This window comes from Oryctolagus cuniculus, chromosome 3 (genome assembly GCF_051225735.1).
Source record: "Oryctolagus cuniculus isolate XC-2025 breed Fujian yellow rabbit chromosome 3, ASM5122573v1, whole genome shotgun sequence".
NCBI classification, from domain to species: domain Eukaryota; kingdom Metazoa; phylum Chordata; class Mammalia; order Lagomorpha; family Leporidae; genus Oryctolagus; species Oryctolagus cuniculus.
Window position 1 is genome coordinate 93,834,632 of NC_142869.1, and position 21,022 is coordinate 93,855,653.

Below are 21,022 nucleotides of genomic sequence, written 5' to 3' on the forward strand. Positions count from 1 at the left end.
TCTCATATCATCACTCATTGTTGGTGAGAGTGTAAATTGGTAGAGTTTTCAAGTTACTTAACCTTTGATCCACAAATTTGTTTAACAAAGGATGTATTTATTTACTTGAAAACACAAGCAATAGGGATACTGAGGGAGAGAGAGAAAGAGAGAGGAAGAGAATGAGAACGAGAGAGAAAGAGAGAGAGAGAGAGAGAGAGAATCTTCCATCTGCTGGTTCACTTCCGAAATACCCACAAAAGTCAGGGCTGGACCAGGCTGAAGTCAGGTGCCAGTTACTCCTTTCCTATGTGGGTAGCAGGGACCAGGGACCCAAGTGCTTGGACCATTACCTCCTGCCTCCCAGGTAAATAAGCAGGAATCTGGATTGGAAGTGGAGGCAGGACTTGGTCCCTAGCACTCTGATATGGGATATGGGCGCCCCAAACAGTGGCTTAACTGCTGCACCACAATGTCCACCTTTGCTTTGAAAAAAAAAAAAAAAAAATAGTCCTAGGATGTTGGCAAAACTGAGTGGAAAGTAGATGGATTTCCCATATACTCCTTATCCTCAGACTAACTCTCCATTATTAACATCCTGAGGACAGATGTTATTTCAAGAAAAGATCTATGGTCAAGTAAGTTTGATTTCTAAGCCCTCATTATACTAAGTATGTTTATGGTCATGTTATGCTATTTGCCACGGAATAATTCTATCAGAAAGCCTATTTAGGTGAAAAGATTCTGCAATACTTGCTTTTGGAAATGGTTTTATAAAATCATCAAACATGAGTACAAGGAATGGGTATAAGTAATATTTGCCAAAGGAAAAATCGGAAACATCTCAAATATTAAATAATAAGAAAGTGGTTACATGATTTATGTTATATCTTAAGCTGGAACATTAACAACAACTAAAAATGATGTAGATGATATTTACCAATAAGCAGGGTAGACAAAGAGCATTTACTTCTATGTCTTCTATCAATAATTATTATGATTATATAAATACACATATTATATCCAACCTACACACATATATAAAACAAAATCTAAACAGTAGTTTTCTCAAGGTAGTAGGACTACCATATTTTTCTGGATTACTTTTTCTAAATACAATGAACATTTTTAACTTCATAATAGAAACAGTTTTTAGAGGCAACATATTTAAGCCTCTTAACTATTCGGAGATGCCTGACATTTTAATCTATAGACATCAAATGCTTTCCATGCTTAGTAAAAAATTAAGTCCACAGATAAGAAAACTGTATCCGTATGGAGAGTAAACTTAATTCCTACCTTCTGGAGAGAAAGTGATGACAACATAACAAATGTTGTGGGATCCAGCTGTGTAAGGGGGGTAGCAGCTCTCCAGATGCTCTATGCCTTTACGGGCCTTTGTAAGGGAGTACCTCTTCTTTCTGTAACAGAAGTGACATGGGCACACTCATTTATTCAAATGCTGATTTACAATTTATTTAATGATGCTATTTGCTACTTCTGCATTTCCACACATCAATAAAGGGGGAATCACGGTATAAGTAACTTCATCCTTAAGAATACTATTGTTCATTAATACAAATAGTAAAGAAAAATTACTGTTGTTTATTTTCATATGTTTGTTAATATATGCAGAAATATAATAATTTAACATTTTGTCAATGAATATATTAATGTAATTTTTGTATATCTATGACCTGGCAGTGTGCCTCTGAATCTCATTTAATATGCCCAATCCTTTTCATTCAGTATTCAGAAAAATTTACTGAATATAATGAACTCTGTCTCAGGCACCACGTGAAGCATAGAGATGCAATGGTGATTGCAACCATGATATAAAGTATCTACTTCTATTCCCACTTTTAAATGGGGCAATTGAGGCTTTGAGATTTGATCTCAAATAGCCTAACTTCAAAGCTACTCTATTATAGCTCAATTAAAAAAAAAAGTTTATCTAGGGTGGCACAGCAGGTCAAAGACATGGCCTGCAGTGCCAGCATCCCCTATGGGCACCGGTTCGAGTCCTGGCTGCTCTACTTCTGATCCAGCTTTTTGCTGATGTTCCTGGGAAAAAAGCTGGGTATGGCCCAGGTCCTTGGGCCCCTGCACCTACGTGGGAGAGCTAGAAGAAGCTCCTGGCTCCTTGCTTTGACCTGGCCCAGCCCAGTCTTTGTGGCCATTTGGGGAGTGGATCAGTGAATGGAGGGTCTCTCTTTTTCCTTCTTCCTGTCACGCTGCCTTTCAAAAACATAAACCTTAAAAAAAAAAAGTTAATCTAGTTCCAAGTCTTAACACCATGAGTACCAGCAACAACCAAAAACCACAAAACCCCAAACCTTTTATGTTAAAATGAAGAAACCACCAAAGAATAATTGCCAATTTCAATGCAGTATGACATATATACAAAATATTTTTATATGGCTTTTATGACTTGTAATACCACCTAATTTAATATTCACACAATACCATAATATAGGTGTTAGCAGTCTCATTGTTCAGGCCTGGGGAATGTCTGGCCTGTGGGCTGAATAAGGCCTGCAAAATCATTTGGTCTGGCCCTTCCAGGGCAGCTGTAGGCAGGACCTGAAATTCATTAAATATACAGCAAACTGACATTTAAATTCATAATTTTGTATGGTCATGAATGATGTTATAAATATCCAAATGACCCTTGGCCGTAAAAAGGTTCCCCTCCCCTGGTTAAGATGATAACAATGTGGCTTACAGGGAATAGTGACATAGTAAGCTTAAGTCTAGGTCTTCTGAATTTGTTCCTAAAATCAAAAGGAGTAAGAAAAATTTTATATGTTGAAAAGAAATAAGGCAGTAAGAACAATAACTCAATTAAAAAGTCTGATAAACCTATGCACTGACACATACTACACACACACAGTCACACACCTACATGGTAGTAACAGGTGAAAATAGCTATCTAGGAAGGAGAAACTGAACGAAAGTCATCTTCAAGTACAGATTGTAGCTATGCAGGCTGCCTGCTTTTAAGTGGGGTCTCACAGATAAATAGTAGGAAATATTACCACTTGCTGTATGACTCTGGGAAAGATATTTATCTTCTCTGGGTGTCAGTTTCCTTATTTGTAAATGGAGATAACAATACTTAATGAGTAGGGCTTTTATAAAGATTTATACTCTTAAAGCACTTACCATACCTAGCACAATATAAATCCTATCTATATGTCTTTTTATTTTTTTAAACAAATACCTGGATGGGATTAATTTTACATATATATGTATATATTAAAGATTTTATCTATTTGTACTTACTTGAAAGTCAGAGTTACATAAAGTGGAGGAGATACAAAGAGAGAGAGAGAGAGGTATGTTCCATCTGCTGGTTCACTCTCCAAATGGCCACAATGGTTAGGGCTGCGTGAGGCCAAAGCTAGGAGTCTGGAGTTGGGTGTAGGGGCCCAAGAACTTCGGCCATCTTCCACTGCTTTCCCAGAAACATCAGCAAGGTGCTGGATCAGAAGTGGAGCAGCCAGGTCTCGAACCAGTGCCCATATGGGATGCCAGTGTTGCAGGTGGAGGCTTAATCTGCTATGCCATAATGCAAGCCCTGGGTTAGTTAATATTAATAGAGCCCCCTCACAGAGCATATTAGCATCAGTCAGAATTTTTTTTTTTAAATTTTTTTGACAGGCAGAGTTAGACAGTGAGAGAGACAGAGAGACAGAGAGAGAGTTATAGACAGTGAAAGAGAGATAGGGAGAAAGGTCTTCCTTCCGTTGGTTCACTCCCCTAATGGCCGCTACAGCTGGTGCTGCGAAGATCTGAAGCCAGGAGCCAGGTGCTTCCTCCCGGTCTCCCATGCAGGTGTAGGGACCCAAGCACTTGGGCCATCCTCCACTGCCTTCCCGGGCCATAGCAGAGAGCTGGACTGGAAGAGGAGCAACCGGGACTAGTACCCGGTGCCCCACTGGGACTAGAACCTGGGGTGCTGGCACCGCAGGTGGAGATTAAGCCAAGTGAGCCAAGGCGCTGGCCCCATCAGTCAGATTTTACATCTGTTAACATCTTCAGTAATCCTCACTTTAGTCCTGTGAGGTAGATATCATTACTGGCCCTCAGCTCTCCAAGTTGTTAAAAACAAACTTAAAGAAACTGATCAACTGAAAAGGGACCACTGTTTACTAATATCAAGTACATCCTAAAAACCAAATCACATAGCAATTGCCTGATTAGTACACAGTTAAAGCAAGGAAAATTGCAAACTCAAATTGGACCTTCCATCAAGCCATAGCTTGTTTACTATGTTAAGAATTGTCTCTTACCTTTGATATGACACTTTGAAAAGGTAAGGCATAATCAATGCAATATTCTTGCCAAAAATGTCTAAATTGAATTTAATAAGTAAAAAAAATTCAAAAAATTCTAAAAAAGGGCCATTTTTGCATGATTCTAACTCCACCATTTGGGGCAAGTCCGATTGAGCATGTCCCAAATTGTACATCTCCTCACTCTCTTATTCCCACTCTTATATTTAACAGGGATCACTTTTCAGTTAAAATTTAAACACCTAAGAATAATTGTGTGTTAATTACAGAGTTCAACCAATAGTACTAGAACAAAGAAAAAATACTAAAATGGGTAAAGTATTACATTGTACATCAACAGTCAGCACAAGAGCTGATCAAGTCACTGTTTCTCATAGTGTCCATTGCCCCAAAAGGTGGAGTTAGACTCGTGCCAGGGGATTCCAATACAATCCCATCAAGGTGGCATGTACCAATGCCATCTCACTAGTCCAAGTGATCAATTTCAGTTCACAATTGACCATACTGATAGGTCTAAGAGTCAAAGGGATCACACAAACAAGACTAGTGTCTGCTAATACTAACTGATAGAATCAAAAAGGGAGAGAAAGATCCATCATGGGAAGCGGGATACACAGCAGATTCATAGAATAGCAGATGTCCTAAATAGCACTCTGGCCTCAGAATCAGCCCTTAAGGCATTCGGATATGGCTGAAGAGCCCATGAGAGTATTTTAGGCATGGAAAGCCAAGACACTCTGGAGAAAAGAGAAAAAAAAAAAAAAAGAAGAAGAAGAAGACCTAAATGGAAGATCTCTGCGAGTGAGATCCCACTGGAAAGAACGGGGCCATCAAAGAAGGAGGTACCTTTCTCTGAAGGGAGGAGAGAACTTCCACTTTGACTATGACCCTGTCAGAATAAGATCGAAGTTGTCGAACTGAAAAGGCTTTCATAGCCTTGACAACCCATGAGTAGAGCCTAGGGAGATTACTGACGCCATAAACAAGAGTGGAAATTGTTAACAACAGGAGTCACTGTGTACTTACTTCTCACGTGGGATCTATCCTTAATGTGTTGTCCAATGTGAAGTAATGCTATAACTAGTACTCAAACAGTATACACTTTGTGTTTCTGTGTGGGTGCAAACTGATGAAATCTTTACTTAATATATACTAAATCAATCTTCTGTATATAAAGATAATTGAAAATGAATCTTGATGTGAATGGAATGGGAGAGGGAGCGGGAGATGGGAGGGGTGCGAGTGGGAGGGAAATTATGGGGGGGGGAGCCATTGTAACCCATAAACTGTACTTTGGAAATTTATATTTACTAAATAAAAAAAAGAAAGTATAAGAAAAACTGTATAGATTCTCACAATAAAAGAAAATTCATTATTTAGAAAAAAAAAAAGGGGGCCATTTTTGCTACCAGTTTGGTCATTCATTAAAAATGTCAATGACTTGAACAGGTATTTAGCCTGAAAGTTAAGCCTGTGTCCCAGTGCCAGGTTTTGATTCCTGGTTCCATCTCCTGACTCTAGATTCCTGCCAATGTAGATCCTGGGAGGGAGCAGTGATGGCCCCAGTTACTGGGCTCCTGCCACTTATGTGGGAGACCTGGATCATGATTCTGGCTCTTGGCTCCTGCTGTGGCCCAGTCCAGCCATTGTGGGCATTAGGGAGTGAACCAGTGGATAGAAGTTTGCTCTGTACATCTGTGTCTCTCTTGCTATCTCTTAAGCATATCAATAAAATTTAAAAACCATGTAAATGCCAATAAACAAAGAGAGTACAACTTTTTTATATATATATCAAAGGGGATTAAATCGATTTTGTCAACCAAATGCAATGTATGAACTTTGACAGGATCCTGAAACAGGAAATAAAAACTGTAGCTATATTACTGGACAACTAGAAAATTTTAAACACAGACTTCTAGAATCTTCATCAGTAGCCCATTTAAAGCCATCTTAAGTGGCTAATTCCTCCTGATAAAATTATTATAAATGTGCATGCATTTGCAATCATCACTATTTTTTAAAGACCTATTCAGTGTGAAAAGCCTGCAAATAAAAAATTCTTGCAAGTAACAGACCCAAAAATATATACTTGGCTTGGCCAAAGGGGTCAGGTGAGGGTAGAGAGGACCCTGCTATCTCTGCTATCTCAGTCTGGCAAGTTAACAAAATAGCTACACTATCATCTGTTATATTTTGAGACTCAGACCATCTGCCTACTGAAACATTTTCCTTTCTAATAGAAGGGAAAAATTCTGAATGTTGGAGCAGGTTGGCTGCTTTATTCTGCCTTCAGTAAAGACCTACAAGAAAGACTGGCAGCTCAGGAAGTAGAGGAAGGAAAAAAGATGGCTTTGCTAACAGAGCTACTTTCTGTCTGTGGCTAAGAATCAGGTAATCTGGAGCCTAGTAGGATTGAAGAAGCCAAATTATAAAGGCTTTATAATTATCTTGTATTTATTTTGTAAATAGGTTATTCATGTGATACAGAATTTGAAAGACATAAACAGGCAGTGAAAAATCTCTTTCCCAGTCTTGTCCCCCAGCCATCTGTTTTCTTTCCCTGGAGGCAACCCCTGTTACCAGCTTCATGTGTCCTTCCAGAGATGTTCAATGCACTGCCATATCTACACATTTATTTCCAGAAATGGAACAGGCTATACACAGTGTTCTATACCTTGTTTTCTTCAAGGCAACTGTCCATATCAGTATGTATAGAGCAGCCTTATTAAAAAAACTTCATTATATAATGCTTATATGATAAAAAAAAACAGAATAGACAAGAAGATAAAACAATATAACCAATTATTCATTTATATAAAGTTTGTACATCAAAAAACAAAGTACTGGGGCTGGCGCTGCAGTACAGTGGGTTAAGCTGCCATCTGCAGCACCGGCATCCCATATAGGTGCTGGTTTGAGTCCTGTCTATTTCACTTCTGATCCAGCTCGCTGCAAATGTGCCTGGGAAAAGCAGTGGGAAATGGCCCAAGTGCTTAGGACCTTGCAACCATGTGAGAGACCTTGATGAAGCTCCTGGCCCAGCCCTGGTCAGTGTGGACATTTGGGGAGTGAACCAGCAGATGGACAATCTACCTCCTTGCTCTCTTTGTCTGTCCCTCTCTCACTATAACTCTTTCAAATAAATAAACAAATAAATCTTAAGGAAAAAAGTACATAAGAATGTAAGAGGAAATAACAGATTTTTTTCCCACGCAAAGGAATAATACTGGTCACTAGGTAAGAAAAAGCTGAAGGGGCTGTGAATGAAGTATCCAATTATAATGTACCAAAGACAGTGGCTGAGGAAGTACCTGGGAGGGTTTGTCTAGAAATTTCTCTGGATCAAACATTCCAGGATATTATGGCAGAGCATATGAAAAGTTACTGAAGCCTTTGTCCTGGGAAGGGTGCCAAAATGACCAAGACAGCACTAGAAGATGTAAAGGAGATGGGTTTGAAGAAAAGGGGTGAGGAATGTTAAGTCTTTGCAACTGGACAGCATGGAAAAGACCATGACAATAGACCCAGGATATGAAGTTCAGAGGTCAGGAAAGAGGAACTATACTTACAGAGATGCTGGCATATGATACTGAAAGGCCATGGGCAAGCAGTAATTCATCAGGGGCCAGCAAGGAGAGAGAAGGGTGTGTAAACTCGTATTCAGCCATTAATGTCTGACAGGGTGAGTCTTGGGATTCAAGGAAGAGCAGAAGGAAAAGAAAGAAGTAAAGGGGTAGAATCCTAGTTTGAAGTTTAAATTTACTCAATTTTTAACTCAGAAATGAACAAGTAACTTGAAATGAGCATGATGATGTTTTCTTTTATCTGTGGAAACAGTGCCTGGGGTGCCCGGAAGAGAGGTTGGTGAGACAAGTCAATTTTACATATAAGTAAATGATGTTTTACACACTTGAATTTACATGGGCAGTTTGTAGGGATGTTAAAATGGGTGTGTGGAGATATTTAAATGATGGAATGATACAATTTTCTGATAGTAATCTTTCTTTGACTTCTCTCCAAGTTTTGGAAATCTTCAATGCATCATCATATATAGAAACTAAACATTCTGGCTTTTCTTATACAGTCTTACTTCCAAAGAGTATTAGCTGTCGAGAAGTGAATCCTGAGTTCAAATTCTACCTTTGTCTCTACTAAGCTATATAAATTTGAGGAAGTCTCCAGGTTTTTATCCATAAGACATAGAAATAAAAATTATTTTGTGTATATTTTATGTGAGATAATAAAATGTATATTGCACATGGCTGGCATGCCTACTTTCTCAAAGTTTAAATTATGTTACTTATATTTTGATTTGGAAAATTGGATCATCTTAAACATTCTGACTACAAGAGTCTGAGTTCTGTAATAAATAAATTCTAGTTATTGTTCCCAGGTTTGAGGAGTAATATACATCTCCTTAGGCTGTACAGGAAGCAGGTCTGGGTCATAATAACAGCACTTAAATACAAATTATATGATACATAAACAGAAATACCTCTAACTCTTACCCTGAGACTGAGTGTAGGGCTTGGATACGGTAATTTCCTGTTTTGTTTTTTTTTTTTCCCCAAATATAAATCATCCTTTTAAAGGCATTTAACTCAACTCTAACAAATGTTTAAAAGAATAAACTACACGTGAGATAATAACAGTACTAAATCTTTTTTTTTTTTTTTTGACAGGCGGAGTGGACAGTGAGAGAGATAGAGAGAAAGGTCTTCCTTTTGCCGTTAGTTCACCCTCCAATGGCCGCTGCGGCTGGCCTGGTCTCCCATGGGGTGCAGGGCCCAAGCACTTGGGCCATCCTCCACTGCACTCCTTGGCCACAGCAGAGAGCTGGCCTGGAAGAGAGGCAACCGGGACAGAATCCGGTGCCCCGACCGGGACTAAAACCCGGTATGCCAGCGCCGCAAGGCAGAGGATTAGCCTAGTGAGCTGCAGCGCCGGCCCAACAGTACTAAATCTTGTTAAAGATAATAGATTGAACACAACTATTTACCTTCATCTCCTTCCAAAATCACATCAAAATAATATTTCATGAAGAAAGTATAAACCAACAAGGAAAAGGAAAATGAGAAGCATTTGAGTAACCAAAACTTGGAAGTCAGAAAGCAGGACGACTGCTAACAGCCATGGAAGACAAAGCAAGGTGAATCCTAAACTAGCAGTGGAAAAAGTCAGGAAGCAATTGTATCTGAACCACACATTTTCCAAAAGACTTAAGGACTAGTGGTAACCAGTTTAGTCATCCTTCTGTATCTAGGGGTTTCATGTTGTTGGATTCAATCAACCACAGAACAAAAATACTTGGAAGGTAGGCACTGTGGTGTAGCAGGGTTAACTCACTGCTTAGGACACCCATACCCCATACTGGATTGCTGGTTTGAGTCCTGGCTATTCTGTAATTCCACTCCAGCTTCGTGCTAATGTGCCTGGGAGGTACAGGATGATGGTCTGCATACTTGGGTTCCTGAAAGTAATTCACTTCCAAACAGAATGGCAATGAATATCCTACATGGAATCACCTCCCTTTCCTTATGCATTGCTGCTTCTCTTTCCTTATAAGGCAGCCTGGAATAGGATTTCTAGTAAGAGGATCTAGGTTTGGGTAGGTCATTCAGCTTCTCTGAGTATCCATTCTCTCATCAGCAAAATGGAGATGACAATCCTTGCTTTGTTTGCCTCCTCACCATTCTTTCCTGCTACTTCTGGTAATTGGATATAGATTTTCATTTAGACAGCTCACCTTAGCTCCAGACATGGACCTAACTGCCAAGATCAATATTATCCTTCACTCCTCATCTAGGGATGAGCACTCAACAAAACCATAGCCAGTGATACTCAAAACAATCAGGGACACCAAGTGTGCAAACGATAATGGCATCAATCCAGAGGGAAAGACATAGTTGCCTCAAGTTAGTCTTTTTGAATGGACCTACATCCTGTTTTGGCACAACACAGTATATCTCTGAGTGTGTATGTGTGTGTGTAGCAGAAAGGAGACAGAGGGAAGTGGGGGTAGGAGAATGTTCTTCTCTGAAATCAAAGGAGTCTTAACTCCTATCCACCTTATAGGAAACATCTGCAATGTTTCTATATCAACTGATATAATGAATATAAAAACATCTGGTAAACTTAAAGCAGTATAAAATGCTAGCTGATATTATTATCATCACAATTTTTAATAAATAATCCCAATTTTTTTCACAAAGCAAGCTATAAGTAATTTTTATAAATATCAAAGTACTCCATTAAAAAGTTGGTATTATTTATAAATGTATATTTTTCTATACAAATATAAGAATGCATGAGTGTTCAAATCATTGTAGGTTATGCATCTGACAGCAGCTCTTTTGGTTTCCTTATCCATAAAATATAAAATGTTAAGCTAGCACACCCCCTCCAAATCCCTATTTTACTTTTTTTAAAAAGATTTATCTGTTTATTTATTTGAAAGGCAGAGTGACTGAGTAAGAGAGAAATAAAGAGAGAGAGAGAGAGAGAGAGAGAGAGAGATCTTCCGTCTTTTGGTTTACCCTCCAAATGCCAGCAACCTCCAAGGCTGGGGCAGGCCAAAGCAAGGATCCAGGAACTCAGTTTGGGATTTTGATGAGAGTGGCAGGAACCTAAGTACTTGGATAACCATGAACAGCTTCCCAGGCACATTAGCAGGAAGCTGAATGGGAAGGAGGGAGTAGCTAGGACTCAACTGGCAAATGGGCATCCCAAGTGGTGGCTTAACCTGCTTAACCACCATGTTGATTCCTCCTATTATACCCTTTGATATTAATGTTCCACAGACCTGTCTGAGACATTTAAAAAATATATATAGTGAATACTAATTACTCTCAAATGAATGATATCAGGGTTAATTAGTAAATTCTTGGGAGGTACACTTTTTAAAATTTATAAATAAATTGTAGGGAAATTGAAAAAGGGGACCTAGCACATACTAGAAGGTAATTTTATAAACTTTCAAATAAAATTCTTTTTAGACAGAAGAAAAAAAAGAAAGTAAATGGATGTTCCGATTGAGCTCACAGACTTTAAAAAGACAGTGGTTTTCTTAAACAGATCATTCTCCTCATATCTATAGGATTAATCTGACTGGCAATTCTTTTCTTTCTGGTTCAACTTTTGCTTCATTTCTCAGAAGCTGAATGTGTGCAATTGAAATAAATGTTGTTTTACAGCATTGGTTCCATTTGGTAGGTCCTTCATCTTATCTCCAGATTATGATTCATTATGTAAATGATAGAAAATGAGGTAGTGAGGTTGATTTTTGGACTTATCCTTAACTGTCATGAATATAATAAAGTGAAATTCATCATGAGCATGATGGAATAATTTTTCTCATGATGAACAATATCTAATGAAAAAGGAAAAAAAACCCCGAGCTATAAAGGCATACTTTTCAAAGAAAGAAAATAATGAAATAAGGATATTATCTAATTAAAAACAAGTTATAATGTCAGGGTCACTAGAAAAATTTCAATGCCAGTCAAAAATAGTACTAGATTATTAGTCAAGAAAATGTGTAAGTTCTAATCCATTAAAACCAATTAACTTAGCAGATTCAAAGATAGCCCAATTCTGCTCACTTCCTCTTCTTTAAGGAAAAACCAAAGTGATGGTGAATAGCTGTATTTCAAGAGGCCAGGCTGCTGCAGCTTGGTGCCATGTTGAGAATGAACACTGTAGGAATTAATGTTGCTATAGAGGAAAGAAACAATTGCATGTTCCCATTCCTGGTCTCGACAGACACAGTACACAGCACAGGAAGCTGCAGCCTTACAAACCCAAGTAGACTTAGCAGTGGGTATCAGTCAGCCTTTTGCCACTATAAATAAATCCCTAAGCTACTTAGGAAAGGAGGTTTATTTTGGCACACAATTTTGGAGGCTGACAGTCCTTAGGCAGGCCCCACTGGTTTGGCCATCTGGTGAGGCCAGAAGATGGCAATGATGGAGTGGAGGAATGACCACATATTGAATGAAGGAGCAGAGAGAGCAGCTGGGCCCAAGTCGGTTTTTATATCCTGTCTTCTTGTGAGGGCTCCCCGATAACTTAAGGATCTCCAACTTGGCCCTCTTCCTGGACATCACAACTAAATTAAGTTTCTACCCTTTTAGGACCATCAACTTGTGACTGTCTGCTTGATTCAGGAGCCACATCCTTTTCAAACCATAACACAGCACCATTGTAACCATCACCCATGCCCATGTAGTGCCTTGTAGTATAGGGGACACTGTTCAGCTTGGTGGTAGTTGTCACTCTGGTACACTGTGCTTCTATTACTCTGATGGAATTCCCACACAGTGAGTGTCCCACTCCTATTGCTGTGGGTACTACATCCACCTGAGCTGGACTGCCTATACTCTGGCATGGCCCTTGGAGATTGACAGGCTCCCGAACACCACAGCTGCACACCATGAACAGAGTCACGGATTATAAATAAAGAAGAGATTACACAGCAGTGCCTGAGTAGAACCCAAACCAACAAGTCCACTAAACTAACATCTTAAAACACATCTTTAGAAGGAAGTCTTCTCTATGCAAGCTACCTTATAAAACTGGTAGAGAAATCTGATCTGCCAGATGTGCAAATCTCATACAGGGACATAAGATATGAAAATGCACAGAAACGTAAAACTTTCAAAGGAATACAGTTAGCTTTCTGGTAACAGGCCTCAAAGAAAAAGACTGACAAGGGGCCAGAGCTGTGGTGTAGTAGGTTAATGCTCGAGCCTGAAGCGCCAGCATCCCATATGGGTGCCTGTTCGAGACCCGGTTGCTCAACTTCTGATCCATCTCTCTGCTGTGGCCTGGGAAAGCAGTGGAAGATGGCCCAGGTCCTTGGGCCCCTGCACCCACATGGGAGAACAGGAAGAAGCTCCTGGCTTCTGGCTGTGTATCTCTCCCCAGCTTCCCCATAACAGCACCTACTGCCTGGCTGAGAAAGTGCAGGTGCCTTTTTGGGTCTGGGTGGGAACTGTGGAAAACTCCATGCTTGTGCACAGCAACTGGCTGAGAAAGGACGCCTCCTTGGCAGTACTGGCAGCAGTGGCAGGGAGAGCAACATTTGGCCAGTGGAGGGAAAAATCTGCACTCCCCTCTGACTTTGAGCCTGGCTGGGAGGTGTCTGGGCCCCCAGCCTCCCAGGATTAAGATGCTAGGTGGAGCTGGTGTGGGGAGCCATCTGCCTCTCTGTTGACTAGTCAGACTGGTAGGGCAGAGCCAAACCTCAGCACCCAGCAGCTGTGGGAGCCCTATACACTGAGACGGTGGGGATTCAGTGGTTACATGAGAAGGTGTAGGGTGTGGTTGGGTCTCTGGGCAATCACTCTCGGAGCTCTTTGCTTGCTTAGGGCAGGTCATTGCAGTGGGAACTACACTCACAGTGAGGACCGTGCAGATGATTTGTACGGTCCGTACAGTGGCACAGAACACAATGGGGGCTAACCCCTGGGTGTTGCTCAGCGTGGAGAGAAGCTGAGGTGACTATACTAACAGAGGTGAACATTCCTCTCTTTCTGTTAACAAGAGGAGATCTACCAAGCCCAACTTGGGTGTTACCCTGGATAATTGTCCCATCCTGGAGCTCTGACCAGAGTTCCCTGGCCGTAACTACTACATACCTCTTGGTATTCACTGAAAGTGCAGAAATTCCACTAAGCCACAGAGGCAAAGCTCAAAGATAAAAGCCATCAGAAAAAAAAACAATTCTACAAATACCCAAAAATAAACACAAAAATTCAAGAAACAAGAATAAGGGAGACATCATGACCCACTCAAACGAACATAACATTTCCATATTAGAATGTGAAGATGAAGAGACTGAGAAAATGCTGGAAATGGAATTCAAAAAATTATTCACAGTATTACTCAAATGCAATCAAAAGCAAATCCATGAAATAAAGAAATAAACATAACATAAATGAAAATTTTTCCCATGAAATTAAGATTGTACAGAGAAATCAAAATGAAATACTAGTAATGAAGAATTTAATAGATCAAATAAAAATTGTGGTGGAATGCCTTACAGCAGCCTTGGCAAGGCAAATGAAGGAATATTTGAGCTAGAAGACAAGTCTTTGGATATATTCCCGTCAGATCAAGAGAAAAACAACAACCAAAATTAGAAAACTTAAAAGCAGTGTTGGAGATTAAAGGGATACTATCGAATGACTCAACATATGATTTTTTTTTTTTTTTTGACAGGCAGAGTTAGACAGTGAGAGAGACAGAGAGAAAGGTCTTCATTCCGTTGGTTCACTCCCCTAATGGCTGCTATGGCCAGTGCGCTGCATTGATCCGAAGCCAGGAGCCAAGTGCTTCCTCCTGGTCTCCCATGCGGGTGCAGGGTCCAAGCACTTGGGCCATCCTCCACTGCCCTCCCGGGCCACAGCAGAGAGCTGGTCTGGAAGAGGAGCAACTGGGACAGAACCAGGCGCCCCAATCGGGACTAGAATCCAGGGTGCCAGTGCTGCAGGTGGAAGATTAGCCTAGTGAGCTGTGGTGCCGGCCTCAACATACGATTCTTAGGAGCTCCCCAGGGTGTGAAAAGAGAATGGACTAGAAGGCATCTTTAGTGAAATAATTGTAGAAAACTTCCCCAATGTGGAGAAAGAAAGGGACATCCAAGTAGATGAAACACATAGAACTCCTACTAGACACGACCAAAAAAAGATCTTCCCATGTTGGATCATTTTCTCCTTTTTAATTCTATCTATTATTATTAGCAGACACTTGGTGTTATTTATGTGATCCAACATGGGAAGCATGTGCTACACACAGAAACACAGAAACATGGCCATCATCACAAAATAATGTAAAAGCAGAAAATTCCCCAGTTAAAGTATAAAGGAAATCCAAAGTAAAGAACAGGAATATTTATGGAAAAGTACAGGGTCAATTCGTTACTTATTAGTATCAATAGCCACCTTGAATATAAATGGCCTCAAGTCTGCAGTTCTAAGATATTGACTGGCTGAATGGATTGAAAAAACAAGATCCATCTATTTGCTGTTCACAAGATGCACATCTCACCAACAAATATATAAGGACACTGAAAGGGAAGGATGGAAAGAGATATTCAATGCTAATGAAAAGCCAGAAAAAAGGCAGGTGTTGCCATCTTGTATCAGACAAAATAGACATTAACACAAAAACTGTTAAAAGAGAGGAAGAAGGGAACTATGTAATAATAAAGGGATCAATGAAACAGGGAGATGTGACTATAATAAATGTATATGTACCCAATTGTAGGGTACTGGGCTATTTAAAATACATGTTAATGGATCTAAAGAGAGACACAGACTCCAGTACAACATAAGGTGGATTTTAATACCCCACTTTCATCAATGGACAAATCAACTAGACAGAAATCAACAAAGAAACACAGATAATCAACACTATGGACCAAATGGATCTAACTGATATCTAGAGATCTTTTCACTCCACAGAATACAGAATTACAGAATACACATTCTTCTCATCAGTACATGGAACATTCTCTAGAATAGAACATATGCTAGGACATAAAGCAAGTCTCAGAAAATAAAAAAAACCAAAATCATATCATGCAACTTCTCTGACCACAATGGAATGAAGATGGAAATCAACAACTCAAGAATCCCCAGATCATATGCATGCCAACATATGGAGAATGAACAACATATTCCTGAATGAACAGTGGATCACAGAAGAAAGCAAAAGAGAAATCAAAAAATTTCTGGAAATGAATGAAGATGACAATACAACATATCAAAACTGCAATACAGCAAAAGCAGTATTAACAGAGAAGTTTATAGTGATCAGTGCATTGATGAAGAAATTGGAACGGTACTAAAAAAATGAGTTATCAATGCATTTTAAGAACCTAGAAAAACAATAAACCAAATCGAAATTAGTAGGAGGAAAGAAATACTTAAAATTAGAGAATAAACAGAATTTATACCAAAACAAAAAAAAATGATCAGGAAATGAAGTGCTGGCTTTTTGAAAGAATAAACAGAAATGATACATCACTGGCCCCACTAACAACAACAACAAAAAAAATGATTAGAGATGAAAAAGGAAATGTAACAACAGATACCACAGAAATAAAAAGAATCATGAAGAATTACTACAAAGAGGTGGACGGAAACAAATTGGGAAACCTAGAAGAAATGGATAGATTCCTAGACACTATAATCTACCAAATTTGAAACATGAAGACAAAGAAAAACTAAACAGACCAATAATCAAGACAGAGATTGAATCTGTAATAAAGACCTTCCCAACAAAGAAAGCTCAGGACTAGACTGCTTAACTGCTGAATTTTACCAAACATTTACAGAAGAACTAACTCCAATTTTTCTCAAGCTATTCAAAACAAATAAAAGGGAGGGAATCCTCACAAATTATGTCTATGAAGTCAGCATCACCCTAATTCCTAAACCAGAAAAAGATACAACAGAGAAAGAGAATTATAGACCAATATCCCTAATGAACATAGATGCAAAAATCCTCAATAAAATAGTAGGTAATTGAATCCAACAACATAACAGAAAGATCACTTCCCCGGGCCAAGTGGGATTTATCTCCAGTATGCAGGGATGGTTCAATATTTGCATATCAACCAATGTGATACATCACTTTAACAAATTGAAGAACAAAAAACATGACTATCTCAATAGATGTAGAGAAATCATTTGATAAAAAAATCCTTTTATGATGAACAAAGTGGGTACAGAAGGGATATTCCTCAACACAATCAAGGCAATTTATGACAAACTCTTGGCCAGCATCCTATTGAACAGGGAAAAGCTGGAAGCATTCCCACTGATATCCAACCAGACAAGAATGCCCATTCTCACCACTGTTATTTAATATAATCCTGTATGTTTTAATCAGAGACATTAGGCAAGAAAAAGAAATCAAAGGGACACAAATTGGAAAGGAGGAAGTCAAACTATCACTATTTGTAGATGACATGATTCTATATATAGGGGACCCAAAAGACTGCACTGAGAGACTATTGGAACTCATAAAAGAGTTTGGTAAAGTGGCAGGATATAAAATCAACACAGAAAAATTAATAGGTTTTGTATACAGACAATGCCATGGCTCAGAAAGAACTTTTAAGATCAGAACCATTAATAATAGCTCCAAAAAGAATTAAATAACTTGGAATAAATTTAACCAAGGATGTCAAAGACCTCCACAATGAAAATTACAAAACATTAAATAAACAGAAGACATTAAAAATTGGAAAAGTCTTCAATGTTCATTATTAGAAGAACCAACATCATCAAAATGTCCATACTACCAAAAGCTATTTACAGATTCAGTGTGATCCTAATCAAAATACCAATGGCATTCTTTGCAGATCTAGAGAAAAGAATGCTAAAATTCATATGGAAACATGAGACCCTCAGTAGCTAAGGCAATCTCGTACAACAAACACAAAACTGGAGGCATCACAATAACTGATTTCAAGACATACTACAGGGCAGTTATAATTAAAACAGCCTTGCTGGCGCCGTGGCTCAATAGGCTAATCCTCTGCCTGCAGTGCCAGCACACCGGGTTCTAGTTCCGGTCGGGGCACCGGATTCTTTGCCGGTTGCCCCTCTTCCAGGCCAGCTCTCTGCTATGGCCCGGGAGTGCAGTGGAGGGTGGCCCAAGTCCTTGGGCCCTGCACCCGCATGGGAGACCAGGAGAAGCACCTGGCTACTGGCTTCAGATCAGCATGATGCACTTGCCGCAGCGCGCCAGCCATTGGAGGGTGAACCAATGGCAAAGGAAGACCTTTCTCTCTGTCTCTCTCTCTCACTGTCCACTCTGCCTGTCCCAAAAAAAAAAAAAAAACAAAAAAACAAAAACAAAAAACGAAAAACAAAACAACAACAACAACAAAACAAACAAACAAACAAAAAACACCAGCCTGGTACTGGCAAAAAAACACAGCCACATAAACCAATGGAACAGAACAGAAACTTCAGAAATCAATCCATGTATCTACAACCAACTATCTTTAACAAAGGAGCTAAAACCAATTCCAGAGCAAGGACAGTTTCTTCAACAAATGGTGCTGGTGAAACTAGCTCTCTACATGCAGAAATATGAAACTAGACCCATACCTTACACCTTACACATAAATCCACTCAGAATGGATTAAAGACCTAAATCTACAACCGATACCATCAAATTATTATAGAACCTTGGAGAAAGTTTGCAAGACTTTAGCATAGTCAAAGACTTCTTGGAAAAGACCTCAGAGGCACAGTCAATCAAAGACAAAATTGACAAATGGGATTACATCAAATGAGAAGCTCCTGCACTGTAAAACAAAAACTCAGCAAAGTGAAGAGGCAACTGAGAGAATGGGAGAAAATATTTGCAAAGTACGCTACTGATAACGGGATAACATTCAGAATCTATAAAGAGCTAAGAAACAACAATAAATGATCCAGTTAATAAATGGGCAAAAGACTTGAACAGGCATTTTTCTTTTTTTTCTTTCTTTCTTTCTTTTTTTTTTTTTTTTTTTTTTGGACAGGCAGAGTGGACAGTGAGAGAGAGAGACAGAGACAGAGAGAAAGGTCTTCCTTTGCCGTTGGTTCACCCTCCAATGGGCACCATGGCTGGCGCGCTGCAGCCAGCGCATCGCGCTGATCTGAAGCCAGTAGCCAGGTGCTTATCCTGGTCTTCCATGCGGGTGCAGGGCCCAAGGACTTGGGCTACCCTCCACTGCACTCCCGGGCCACAGCAGAGAGCTGGCCTGGAAGAGGGGTAACTGGGACAGAATCCGGCGCCCCGACCGGGACTAGAACCCAGTGTGCTGGCACTGCAGGCAGAGGATTACCCTACTGACCCATGGCACCATCCTGAACAGGCATTTTTCAAGAGAGGAAATTCAATGGCCAACAGACATTTGAAAAAATGTTCAAGATCACTAGCCATCAGGGAAATGCTAATCAAAAATCACAGTGAGTTTCACCTCACCCCAGTCAGCATAGCTTTCATATAGAAACCAACAAAGAACAAATGCTGGCAAGGATGTGGGAAAACTGGTACCCTAATCTGCTGTTGGTGGGAATGGAAACTGGTGCAGCCACTGTGGAAGATGGAATGGCGATACCTCAGAAATCTGAATATGGACCTACCATGTGATTCAGATATCCAATTATTGGGAATTTACCCAAACCAAGAGAAATCATCATCTGAAAGAGTTTCTGTACCCCTATATTCATTGCAGCACAATTCACAATACTAATATATGGAATCAACCCAGATGTCCTTTAATATTGACCGGATAAAGAAATTATGGTATATATACACTATCGTGTACTACTCAGCTATAAAAAAATCCGGTCTTTTACAATAAGACAAATGCAGGAAACAATTATACTTAGTGAAGTGAACCAGTCTCAAAAAGACAGATATCATATGTTTTCCCAGATCTAAGGTAACTAATAGAGTACCTAAAATGTAATGTTTAGGAGTGAAATGGACATCTTGCGATTCGATGATTGTTTACATCCCTTGTCTCTTCTGTTGAGGAATGGTGTCTTTTTTTTTTTTCTTCCTACTATTTGTTGTACTCTTTTACTTAGTGTAGAGTTAACTAGATGTAAAACTAAAAGTAGATCTTTGTAAAAATTAAGACTGGGAATGTGACAGGAAGGAGGAAGAAGGGTTGGAGCTCAGGTGGGAGGGAGGGTGGGTGGGAAAGTATCAGTATGTTCCTAAATTTGAATACATAAAATACATGAAACATGTATAAATTAAAATTAAAAATAACACAAAATAAATCAGGAAACAAAGAAAGCATAAATACAAAAGAGAAACAGCAAAGAATCAAACACAGACAGTACAGAAATCGATCAAACTACAACTATAAACATGAAGAAGAAAAGAAAAAAGCTTATTCAAACCACACAAAAGAAAGTTAATGGCAGGAAATTCACATATCAATAATATTCTTGAATGTAAATGTATTAAATTCCCCATTTAAAAGATATAGATCAAATGGATAAAAAAAAGTGAGACCTGATTATATGCTGCCAAAAGGAAAACGCACACCATCAGCAAGGACCCATAGAGAGTAAATGTGAAAGGATAGAAAAAGATTATTTCATGTAAATGGACACCAAATCAACCATGAATAGCTATATTTATATCAGACAAAATAGACTTTAAAAAACTGTAAAAAAAGACAAAGATTACTATATAATAATTAAAGGAATAATTTAACAAGAAGATATAGATTGAAAGGTATATGTAATGCCAGCACACCCAATTTTATAAAGCAAAAATTATTAGATCGAAAGAAAAACACAGGCTTTGACATAATGATGGTAGGTGTCTATATCATCTTACATCAATGCACAGAGCAGCCAGGAAAAAAATCAACAAAGAAACATCAGAGAGATCTGAAACAATAAAATATTTAGAGGAAAACATAGGGGAAACACTGCAAGACATTGGAGTAGGCAAAGATTTCTTGGATAAGACCTCAGAAGCGCAAACAATAAAAGTATAGAAATGGGATTGCAGTAAGCTAAGAAACTTCTGCAATCAAAGGAAACTCTCAAAAGTCAAGAGGCAACTAACAGAATGGGAGAAAATATTTGCAACTGATAAAAGATTAACACCCAAACTACATAAGGGGTTCCATAAACTCAACAACAACAAAACAGTCCAGTTAAGAAATGGGCAAGGGGTCGGTGCTGTGGTGTAGTGGGTAAAGTCACACC

At 39.2% G+C, this 21,022-nt stretch overlaps 1 protein-coding gene across 18 annotated transcripts in view; it reads right to left on the bottom strand.

Moving 5' to 3' along the window:
- Positions 1-21,022, bottom strand: part of MBD5 (methyl-CpG binding domain protein 5) — a 489,398-nt gene that overhangs the window by 170,651 nt on the left and 297,725 nt on the right. For all 18 annotated transcript variants that reach the window (XM_070070952.2, XM_089329196.1, XM_089329193.1 and 15 more), the window contains one exon: positions 1,279-1,400. The gene's annotated coding sequence lies outside the window, so the exon portion shown is untranslated. The remainder of the gene's footprint in view (positions 1-1,278; positions 1,401-21,022) is intronic.